The sequence below is a fragment of the Tiliqua scincoides genome, chromosome 5 (assembly GCF_035046505.1).
Source record: "Tiliqua scincoides isolate rTilSci1 chromosome 5, rTilSci1.hap2, whole genome shotgun sequence".
Taxonomy (NCBI): Eukaryota; Metazoa; Chordata; class Lepidosauria; order Squamata; family Scincidae; genus Tiliqua; species Tiliqua scincoides.
The window spans coordinates 73,161,803-73,173,962 of record NC_089825.1 but is presented as its reverse complement, the minus strand read 5'-3'; the positions used below and the strand labels follow the sequence as shown (position 1 = coordinate 73,173,962).

General features: G+C 40.0%; 1 protein-coding gene across 1 annotated transcript in view; it reads left to right on the top strand.

The window, feature by feature from the left end:
* Positions 1-12,160, top strand: part of CENPC (centromere protein C) — a 37,340-nt gene that overhangs the window by 2,100 nt on the left and 23,080 nt on the right. The window lies entirely within an intron of this gene.

Here is a 12,160-nt window from a genome sequence, read left to right as displayed (position 1 = left end):
TAACATAACCACCACAGAGTAGGTCCTGTGTGAGGCAGATCCTGCCTGAGTTTTCTGTCTTTTACTGTGTCTGAATATCAGGTGTGAGGAAGAGCAATGCATGAGAGTCAGCAAGGAAGGACATTTACCAACTTCATTTCCCTGGTCCCTCTAGCCCAGGGGTGTCAAACATAAGGCCTGGGGGCCAGATGCGGCCCACAGAAGCTTTTTATCCGGCCCTCAGGCTCTTAGCTGCTGAGCAGTGCTGCAGAGTTACTGCTGAAAGGGCAGCCTGCACAAAAATTGGACTCCCCCATATCTTGAAATATGATAAAAAATTTGAGTGTTTCCTCTTCTATCACTTGCAGCTAATGAATTCCTAAGTGTGAAAAAGTGCTTATTTTTGGTTATGACTTGTTTAATGACATCATTTCCTGCCTAGTGACATCACTTCCGGCAATCAACAGGCATAATGAATGCTGTTTTGGCCCTTGGTATGAAATGAGTTTGTCACCCCTGCTCTAGCCAATCATTCAGGATTACTTTTTATCACTGCCTGCATGCAAACAGTTGCTCAAGAGCTATCCCTACACTTTTTGCAGTAGCCAGATTGTGTTGGTATTTCCTACAGTAAACACAGGTGTGCACCACTTAACTAGCGGATTCGTTCTCCAATCCTGGTTGTTATGCAATGAGGTCATTAAGTGAACATTCAGTCCAATCTATTCCTTTTGTTGTGTAAACAGACACTCCCAGACACTAGATGGCTGCACAGGCTACAGGAATTAGGTTACCTCTTCCTTGCATTAAAAGCCTCTCTGTTGTGTAAACAGACACTGCTGCAGGCCATGGGAGACGCGGTTGCCCCATTAAGAACATCTTTATTGTGCTTTGACCACCGTCATATATGCAGTCTGTCATTAAGTGAATGGTTAAGTGATGCACACTTGTACTGTATGGGATAAGCAATCGGGAAAGTGCGAACCATGTTTTTCAAACTTAGATGTAATGGCAAATTGGTTTACTTGATATAGGAAGTCAGTAAGGGAATTGGAGAATGAAGGGAGAAGAAAGAAGCTCTGACTTCTCCGATAAACCCACTGCGTACAATTGCAGTTTTTCTGATCTGTATCCCTGACTTTTAGGCATTGTCACTTGGCCAGGGTTTTGCAGCCTTGGCTTAGTGTGAGAATTTGAGGAATACATTTAATCATTTATTTTTGCTGCTGTTGTGATCATGTGCACTGTGACACTGAGCTCCAGCACCGAGTATGAGAGAGTGGCTGCATTTCCAGTATATTGTGCTGTGATTGTAAGTGGTTGTATAGTATGTACCCTGAACAAAAGTGGGAGTTCAGTTCTAAGTCACTTTCAGATGAAGGAGAGCATATGATGGAGGCATTGTCCCCTTTAGGTCCTTACATTTGGGAAAAGGAGAAGAACTCTGCACATGCTCAGGATGCTTTACTCAATGTACCAGGAATTCGGAGAACAAAAACCGTTCATTTTCCCCCATGTTCTCAACTGACAGAAAGATATGTTGGTAATACAAACTTGGGCATATCTACTCAGAAATAAACCCCATTGAGTTTAATGGAACACGTATGTAAATGAGTGTGTATAAGATTGCAGCCTAAGTTTCCTTAAGGTAGATCTATTCCATCTGGAACTAAATGATGTATTTGTATTTTTTTAAAATAAAAACTAAGGAATTTGTACCTTTTCAAAGATATACCACAAATCATGTTCTTTTAAACACTAGCATTGCTTAGCACTTTTCTGAGTGAGCGAAGTGTTTCACTTGTATGAGCATGATGTAATTCTTATGAGAACTGTCATAGGTCAGTGTCATCTCCAGAGTGGAGCTGAGAGGTCTGCCTAAGGCCACCCACGGAGTTCACAATAAATGCAGAATTTGAACAGGGAACTTTCTGATTTCAAGTTCAATTTCTTAGCCACTGCGTTTCCCCAAACTTCCTTTTGGGGGCAGGGATAGGGGAGGATGGGATACTTTCCCCCCCACAACTTCAACTTTAATGGAATATTGACATCTCTATGCAGCATAAGTCTCCCCAGTATTGTATTTTGGCCACACACAGAACTATCATGTCTTTCCTACTAATAAAGATTTCAGGTGCAGGGAAGTATAGGTAGCATAGCAAAGTGAAACTTAAGGAGCTATTAATGTTCCAATATATTACCCTTTTTGAAAAGCATCCTCATAATTATTTCTTTGTTGTCAACAGAACCATTTAAAAGATAACTACAGAGCAAGATACTGCCACGCAAAAGGGTAATAAACTTTAGTTTGCTTCTTAAGCTGATTCTTCTAAACAGCTTAAAATGTAGATATTATTATTTATATATTCTTACTCTGCTTGTGTGTGAGATGCATTTCATATTGCTATATTTCACAGTGACCAGAATCCAAAGAACTATACAGTTATTTCCAAATTTCCCAGGAAATAAGTTTTGGGCTTTGGCTTTATAAGCAGCATGACATCTACCATACCACACAGCAGACCAAAGGGACTTTTCAGAACCATTTGCAATAATATGACATTGGTATTTGTGGTTATAAGAAAAATGTCAAAGTCCACAAGACATGCCTAAGCCCTTAGATGGTCTAAAAGTAGCTCTTTGGATTTCATATATCTTTATCACATTTAGTGTGTTCAGTGTTATTAAAAATGCATACAGTATTTATCTTCTGGCCTGATAACTTGTCTTATTTTTAAGCCATTTTATTTGTAAGATCATATATAGGAGTTTTTGGCTATCTGATGTTTTCATATTTTGTCCTAAATAGTTGCATTTTCTTTAAGAAAGGGCAAAAAAAGTGTTTTCAGCATGTCCTAGTGTTGCAAGGTCAAAAGCAAACTCAGTAGGCAAGCTTTATTTCGTTGCCAGCAATGGGCTTCTCAGGGACTCCTTGTCCAAAGTGAAGAGAGCAATTTTCCAGTGTGAGCCTCTTGCTTATATTTCATTTTGGCTCCTTTGTTTGAGGTGTTGTGCACCTCTTATTGGCTGGGTTCTGACATCATAGATGGGGCTTTCTTTGGGTTGGCCGCAGATAACTTTACAAGCATTTGATTGGTTGGTTTCAAGTTACAGGTTTCAAATATGGCAAAAATATACATTGACATATATAATTTAAAGATTCCAACAACCAGTAGGTGGCACTCTTTACTCAATTATATTCAGAACTGGCCTTTGGTATGTCTTTGCATTTATCTTTTGGCACTCTTCACTTGTTTGACCTTAGCAAGAGCCACCAGTGCTATCTCCTTACATTCCTTTCTTTGTTCTTCCCAGACACCATGGGGCTCTGTGCCAACCCTTGTTTTAAGCTAAGCCAAGTCCTTTCTATTCCATGTTGTGATTCTCTATATGTGACCTGTTACCTTTGGGTGATGTATAGTGGTATAATTTATTTAATACAAGACAAACCAACCTCTTATTGTAAAAAAGATTGCTTTTTAAGAAACCTTTTCTCATTCATTTTAACTAAATCCAGCCCCTTCTGTCAGCTTTTAGCTCAGACAGAGGCTCTCATGATGTTTTGGCTTAATCAGGGGACTTTCCCCTAGACAACTTTGTTATCTGTTCCTGTGTAGCTGTCTCTGCAGGTGTTTCTAGAAAATCCTATTTCCATTTGCCAAACAAGAAGATAAGCTGTGCGCTTCTCTACTACAAGTTGCAAGTTTCTCCACTAAAATGTTGCAAACTTGTGTATAACTTTTCAGTTTTCCCGCTTCTAGTGCCAACAGATAACTCAGATGGGAACATCTCAGTGTTCCAAGTCCCTCTTGCTTTTTGCCTGCATATTGTAACCAAACTGTCTGGGATGTCACTCCCCTGTTCTAATTCTGCCCCTATGCTGCAGCCAAGTCTCTCTGAGATGCAACAAATTCTGCAAGCCTTGGAGTTCTTCAAGGCCTTACAGAGATACAGGGTCCCACATTCCAGAGTCTGTGAGACAGACCTTTGATTAGAGCTGGAATGGCTTCTGCTAAGGCTGCATTTTGTATCACATTTTTAAGCCTTTTAATTTAATGGCTTCTACTATTCTGTTTATTTATGTTTTAATCAAAACATTCTAACAGCTAAAATTCACTTTAAAGCTACATTCTTACATGTTAATTGTATTTTAAAGACATACTTTATTAAGGCAGTGAAGAATATTTGCAAGCATGCTAACTTAGTAATTTATTTGGCACTTCTATGATGCTCTGGTTCTAAATAGCTTTTTAGTGTTCATAACACTGGTCTTTTTGGTTTAAAAGGGAACTCTAACAGAATAATAGGTTTAAATCTCCAGATTCTCTCCTTGCCATGAGTTCTCTGTTCAGAAGCAAACGGAATTTCCATCTCAAGTTGGCTTGGATGCTTTCCAACAACCTCTGTTTTCAAAGTGTCCATTGTTTGCTATCTCCTGCCGGGCAGTTGGCCAATTTTAGCAAACCTGTCTCCTGCAACTTCAGCAAAAGCTGTCTGCCTGAAGTTTCAGACAGAGAGCAAAATGGATTTTTATATGTTTTAAGTAAACTGCTAAACACTTGCTCTATTCAGTTTTAAGCATGTATACATTTTCCCTATTAAGCTGCTAAGCATTTGCTCTGTTTAACTTTTAAACATTTGCATAAATGATTTGTTTTAACATAAATGGCTGGCTTTCATGACCTTGCCTCACTAGAACTGCATAATTTGTGTTTTTAGTTTTTTCTAATGATTGTAGTGTTTGCTCAAGTGCAGGTGCAATGCATATTGAAATAACATTTGTGCAATTTGCTAAGAAAAAAGGGGAAGAGAAGATGGGACTGAGAAGTAGCTGATATCTAGGTTCGTGGAATAGCTGGATTCTGGGCCCATGAAACAGCCAGGTTTTAGCTTCTGCTATCAGGCTGAGTACAGTGTGCAAGCTTACAGTTAATAACTGATACAGGTAAAGGAAACATAATGGCCAGAAAAAGAGCAAGGAGTGATTCAGTCGGCACGTTAATGCTTATACGTCTCTGGAATCTGTATATACGTATTTTTGGCTGTGGAAACCAAATAATGCAGCACAGTTAGTGACAATTATTGGATTTAGTTTGGACTGCACACCCTCCTTGCATTTGTATCAGCAGCAGATTCCATAATCTGGCTGAATTTGAACTTGCAATCTTTTATGTAATGATTCCTGCCCCTTCCCCCAGGAACTTGAACTTAAGTACAAAGGTAGCTTATTCTGATTTTGATTCATATTGTTTTAGGTTAGAGACTGTTTTTATACAAAGCTATTAGCTGAATAGAAATAAGTCATTTCATATTGTATCTGAGCATATACAGGTCCAGCCTATTTATACATGGATTTTTTTATACACGGATTTGACTCGACACGAATGGCCCCTGCAAATGAGAAGGAATATGCTGATTCCTGGAGAAGGGGAAAATGCATCCCTTTAAAATCAGTTTAAAAAACTGAACAGTCCTTTAACAATAGCCTCGTTAATGAGAGAGAGAGCAGCTGGCTGACAATCCATCAATCTCTCTCCAGACAACCCCTCCCTTCCCCCTGAGCACCTGAAAGAAAGGTGATCATTTTGCATTGGTGAAAGGAGGGACTGAGTGAAACGCTTTTGTAAGGGCTTGGAGGAGGACTGGCTGATGGATTGTCTTCTTAATGACTCTTATCTTACATCACAAAGGTCAGCAAGGCTGTTTTTAGATCACTGCTGCTAAGAAACTTTGTTTTTTAAATTGATTTGCTATAGTGCGTTTTTTGCCGTCCATGTTAGTGCTTGGAACGGAACCCACACGAATAATTAGTCTCAACCTGTATGTTTTATTTGGTTTCACACTCTTGCACCATATGACACCATATGACAAGATAAGATTTGACAAGATAAGGTTAACTGACATGACCCCTGCTGCATTGCAGTACTTTGAAGGTTGCAAGCATTTGGGATGTGGGTTCAAAATTCATTGAATTTTTTCTTTTTCTTCTGCCTCCACTTTTCCAGTCAAGGGCGGCAAGCTATTGATATACAACAAGGAGAAAATGTATTGAAATACATACAAGATTGTTTTGAAAGTAAGTTTCTGTGTTTAATTAACATTAAAATGTAGGCCACCTTTATTTCTAGACAAGGTAATAGCGTAATTGACTATGTTTTGATTTCAGTCCCCATGCTGTCACTGGTGAGAGAATTGGTAGTGGGGGAACCCTTTTTTAGTGATCACATTCCCCTTAGTTGTATTTTGATGCTCTCATTGACCATTTCCTCTTAACCTCAGGCGGCATCATATCTGTCTAGTGATTATCTTCCCAAAATTGTTTGGGATGAATTTTCTTTAAGATTCTTCTTTTAAGACCTTCAGAAACTTAAAGTATTCAGATTTGGTAGTAACTGCTCAGTCTACTTTCTTCTTGTCTAAGGCCTCCTCTGACTTTATTGCTAATTTTGAAGCTCACTTGGATCTTTTTATTTCTTCCTTACAACACCCCCCCTCCCAAGAATGCGGGTACTAAAAAGAAGAGGGAGAACATAGTTTCATGTGTTCCTTTTTAGAGGATCAAATTAGAAAGCTTTTTAGAACTTTTAAGGAATCAGGGGCCTCAGTGTAACCCCCTGGTTATTTTACATTGAGAACTCACCTTAGGGAAGCCATTGATTCTGTGCACTAGCAATCTATTCTCGCAAGGTAGAATCTACTTTATAAAGCCATTCTGCCTAAGTAAGAATTCTAAACAATTTTGGCATATTACTTGTGGCTTTTTTCATAACTATGCTTCCCCTGTTTCTCCAATCTCAACATTTACTTGGGAAAATCATATTAAATCAATCTTCTATGGTGATTGTAAAGGCTCTTCTGTGCCCGTTTTCATTTTCCGAAGCGCAAAATTGGCCTCCTTTAACTGAGCTTGAAATAAAGCAACTTCTTTCTTTTTTTAAACCTGGGAAGGTAGCAGGTCCAGATGCCCTTCTCCCTGATATCTTCAAGGTAGACCCAGATTGGTGGGCTCCACTCTTGGCAGACCTGTTCATTGTTGTAAATAATACTAGTATTATGCCAAGTTCTTGGTCTCAGTCAATCATTATACCCATCTTTTATAAAGGTGATAGAAACCTGGGGGCTATTGCCCTATTTCCTTATTATCTATTTCAGGTAGGATTTATGCAAAATACCTCTTGGATAGGCTATCTTGGTGGTTGAAAAAAACCATGTCATTGACCTAGAACAAGCTGGCTATCTGTCTGGTTTTGGACAGCTGCTTTTGGACAACTGCTTATCTTATCCCACCTAATCTTCAAGTACACTAGGTCTAAAAATTCCCATCTCTATGTTGCCTTTTGAATCTAAAAGGCATATTTGACCCAGTCGATAGGGAATTACTATGGCAAAAACAGGATAATTTGGACCTAGACAAGCAACTTAATCAGGAAGCTTTACTTGAAGACCAGCTGCAGAGTTAAATTATCACCAGGTGGGAAGTTATCAGCCTCAATACCAACTAATTTAGGAGTCAGACAAGGATGTATATTTATTCGTTAATGACCAGGTCCCTCAGTTATCCTCGATTGATGCCCACTCTCCTAAATTAGGCAATTTATCATTTCTCCTCTTGTTGTACGCAGATGACATGCTTGCAATGTCCCATACAAAAATTGATTTGAAGTGTCTAATCACTTCTTGTATAGAATATCTCATTTCCAACAAACTGCAACTGAATTTTGGGAAGTCCAAAATCATGGTTTTTGGTTCTCAATGGAAACCAAATTCATGGTCCTTTGGGGGGGGGGGGGGAGGCAATTCAACAGGTTAAAGAATTCAAGTATCTTGGGATTCTGTTCTATCACAGGCATAATTGGACTTCTCACTGTCAGGCTGCTATTCTTTCAAGCAATTTATCAGCTCAAGCCACCCTGTGGTTTTTTACTCCTGGAGTAATTCCTATATTCCAATGGCAGTGCAGATTTTTAAGTCTAAGGTCCTAGCACAATTGCTGTTTGGTATCCCCATTTGGATTTCAGCTGTTTCTATTGTTCCCGAATGAACACACACACACGGTTCTTTGGATTTTTGGAGAGGCAAACAAACAGGCGACAGGAGAATTCAAAGGACTTCTAACGTTTTACTCGTTTGCAAACGGGGCCCTCCACAAACACACACACAGGTGGAGAGACCCTAAACAATTACAAAGATGCTGGTTTTATAGGATGGTCTAGGTAGGGGAGGGGGGTACAAGAGCACACAAAGAGAGCAAAACACATCCATGGTAAGCATGAGAAAAATAACAGACCACCAGTTCCACAAACATTTGGCTTGGTTATCAGATCAACATCTTGATCCTCAGGATGTTCAGGAGGGCAATTCGATACGCATCGGCAATTTGTTTACAGAGATATCCGTTACAAAGGATCTGGTACTCTATGCATCCCTTTTATTTGTTTATGGCCCTTGTTTATGACTTTCTGTCTTACCCTTGTGAACATACCACAGCTAACTTGTTCTCTGAGAGAGATTTTTAGATGCTGGCTTTTGGTCAGAGAAGAGCCTTATTGGTGAACTGGGCATCTTGGGATATTTCCATATTGTGAGCTGGGCATACTGGTATCACTATCCTAGTAGAGCACATTCAATCCAGATTTCTCTACAAGATCTTCGTGGTACCCCTTATGCAGCATTGTGCCTTGAAGCTGGCCTTGCATAAGATCAAAACCTTGACCTGGCTAAGCTTTCTGAAATTCTGGTTAAGGGTCTGCTTTGAGGCAGATCAGAACATCTGTGGGATGACAAGTTGCACCTGCTGCAATTCTCTCTTCTATACACTTGTTAAAGGTCCAGCATCCCTAAAGTTGAAAGTTTGAGCACCCCTGGTTTAAGCGAAGCCTACAGGACTATTGAGGAAAGATTGCTTGATATTGAGCGTCAAGAGCTATTCTGCGCAGCTAACACCATTTGCTACCCTCTCCATCTGCGCATCCCAGTCAGTTTTGGGAAGCCGGCTTCTTTCTTTTATCATCTGCAGTGCCCGCAGGCTTGCAGAGCATTCTCCCTTGCGAGATGTAATACATTTCCATCAGTTCTGCTAGCGGGCAGGTTTAGTGGCATTCCCTACTCAGAAAGAAGATGTACCTGTGACAGGAACTGTGTGGAGACATTACAACATATATTTTTTTATTGCCCACTTCATGACATCCTTCGTAAGAACTATTTGACTCCACTACTGAACAAAATGCAGGGTTGGGAGGATTACAATCTCTTCTTTCTATAGAGAAAACTGATTATTTCGACAAGGTTGCCAGCTTTGCTTCTGGGGTACTGGCAGGACGGAATTCTGGGTCTTTTGCTATATTATAGTGAATGAGGGAGGGGATATTGGATGATTATGATTTATTTTATTGTTTTTTGTTTGTGTGTTCTGGATGTCTTTGTGTATTTCCTTTATCTATGCCAATAAAGGTCATGTATGTAAATTAGATGCTTGACCTAGTGCTTGACCTGGATGGCGGATTACCTTTACCTGCTGCCTTTAAGCTCATTCGGTCACATTTGATATTGGAAAAACAATCTACAAGCTGCAGCCCTTAAATCATTTTCCACTTCACATATTGGGCTTTTCTGGCCCTCTGATTCTGGTTCAAGCTACCTTTCCTTTTTACTTTCTCCTCAGGTTCGCACATCTTTTATATTGGCCAGATTTAATGTCATGCCTGTGAATGTTTTGAGCCCCAAATTCAATAGGTCCACAATTTAACCACAATTGAAACCTTGATTCATTTGCTACTTTACTGCCCTCTCTATACTGATCTACAATTTTTACCAATTTTTATCCCAGTTTCTGCAAAATTCTCATAGAACTGATTCTGACACTGTTTGTTATTGCTGGATGGGCAAAATGAGTCCTGCTCGCTTAGTGTAGCGAGATATTTGTATTCTGTGTTGATCAGGCATAAATTTTTCTAGTTTTGTTCCCCTGGATTTGAACAGTGAGTGGTTTTTGTACCTGGTGTTTTACTTTGCTTTGTTTAATTTTTTTTTTTTCAAATCTTGCTCATGCTTGTCTTTTATTATGTGCATTCTATGTTGTTCACTGCCTCTATTTCCTGGAAATTGTTTTATGCCAATAAAGGAATTAATCAATCAACACTAAAATGTTTAAAGCATGAACTACAGTATTTATTTTAAAATATATTTGCTGTTTTTGGCCAGAGAAGGCCTCTAAGTGCCCTACAGCAATATAATAAAATATAAAAAGACCAACTTTGGTAGGGGCACCTTAGCTTTAGCATATCTATAATCCTAAAATAACATGTGCTTTGAGACTTAACTCCTTGACAGGTATAGTTTTATCTTTCTTTAGCTTGTGCCAAAGAATTTACAGTATACTCCCCTAATCCATCATGTAGCTCATCACCTCATTCAGTCCATACTCAAGTTTCAGCTGACAGCAAAGAGGTAAGTAGTTCTTGTTAGTACTGTACTATAACATTTCTTTTTGAAATCTTATTTTCATACACTGAGTAATCTGTCTTATGCTATCAGTGTAGAAAAACCTGCTCTGTCAGAGGAACGTGATTTATAGCCCTATTCTATGAGACCTCTGAGTTGCCGGAATGTGCATTCTAGTGGCTTAGTGTGCTTTAAGTCAGTTATGAAGTGTAACCTGCCATCCTTCGCAGTTGGGCCTCCACTGTGAGTGGCCACTGGAGAAATCTCAGTGCGGGTAAGTCCATGCAGGAGTGGGAGGAACAGGGAGGGAGTGGAATAGAGCGGAAACTGGGGCAGAGAGGGTGTGGCCAGGAAGGGGGTGTATTGGTAGCTGCAGCTCTGCTGATATCCTATTCCCCCAGCCTCAATTACTCAACCCAGGTCAACTTGGACTTCTGCCAAAATAGTTGGTGCAGGTTCAAGTAGCCCCATCAGCGCAATGGAGGCTTGCCCTGGGACCAGGGAACAAAAATTCTCTTACCCCCAGAAAGCCTTTGGGTTCTTAAACTCCCCTTGCTCCAGGGCAAGAGAGTAAATGTTCCCTTACCTCAAGGAGATCTCTGGAATGCAGTACACACTGCTTCTGTCTTGGTACCAGGGAGTTAGGCAGGATTGGGCTGCCTTCAGTGAAAGAGTGACCTTTTTTTTTTTCTTATTTGCTGTTATGTTCCTCATGCAAAAATTGTGTTTTGCCAGTACTCCTTTATGAATCTGTGCTTAGTGCATTGAAGATACATTGCAACTGGGTTTTTATTTAGCCTGCTTGATGTTGTGGTGTTCTATTGGAGCTACTGCTCCTATTAAAGGACAAGAAGTATCTAGCAGGTTTACAGTGTTGTCATGTTCAGTGGAAATTTTAATGAGATATTCATCATCATCATCATCATCATCATTAATATCCAGAAGACACATGAGCAGTGTTACTCAAACTGTGGACCATGAGTCAATTTTATATGGATCCCCATTCATTTCAATGTGGATTTTATTTTTAATACAGTATATTAGATCAGGGGTGTCCAAAGTTTTTGGCAGGAGGGCCACATCATCTCTCTGACACTGTGTCGGGGACAGGAGAAAAAAGAATTAATTTACATTTAAAATTTGAATAAATTTACATAAGTTTACATAAATGAATATATTAAAGATGAACTTATATGAATGAATGATGGTCTTGCAATCGCTCAAGGCCTCTAAAAGGCCTTGCACAAAGCAAGGCTGGCCTTTCCTTTTCTGCCGCTACTGCATCACAGACGTGAAGCAGCAAGTAGCGGAGGAAGCCCTCATCCCACAGCTCACGCGAGAGGTCAAACAATAGCCCTCACGATGAGAGCAGCTGTGTCGGGCCAGTGCGGGCTCCAACAAATCTCCGGAGGACCAGAGGCTCATTGGAGACTGGGGGTTCTCTGAGGGCTACATTGAGAGGCCTCGAGGGCTGTCTGTGGCCCCAGGGCTGGGGTTTGGGCACCCCTGTTTAGAACAGTTTAGCAATTGCTTGGGAGGGTTAGGAGAGTTCTTTATTTTAAATAGATTTACAAACTTATTGCAAACTTCTGATTTAATTCATTAGATTTGTTTTTGTCATATGGGGGTGTTATTTTCCTGCTTGATGATGTCACTTCCTGCCATGACATCACTTCCAGGTTAATGACTTCCCTTCCAGTGTGTCCTAACAGATTGTCATTCTAAAAAGTGGGTCCCAGTG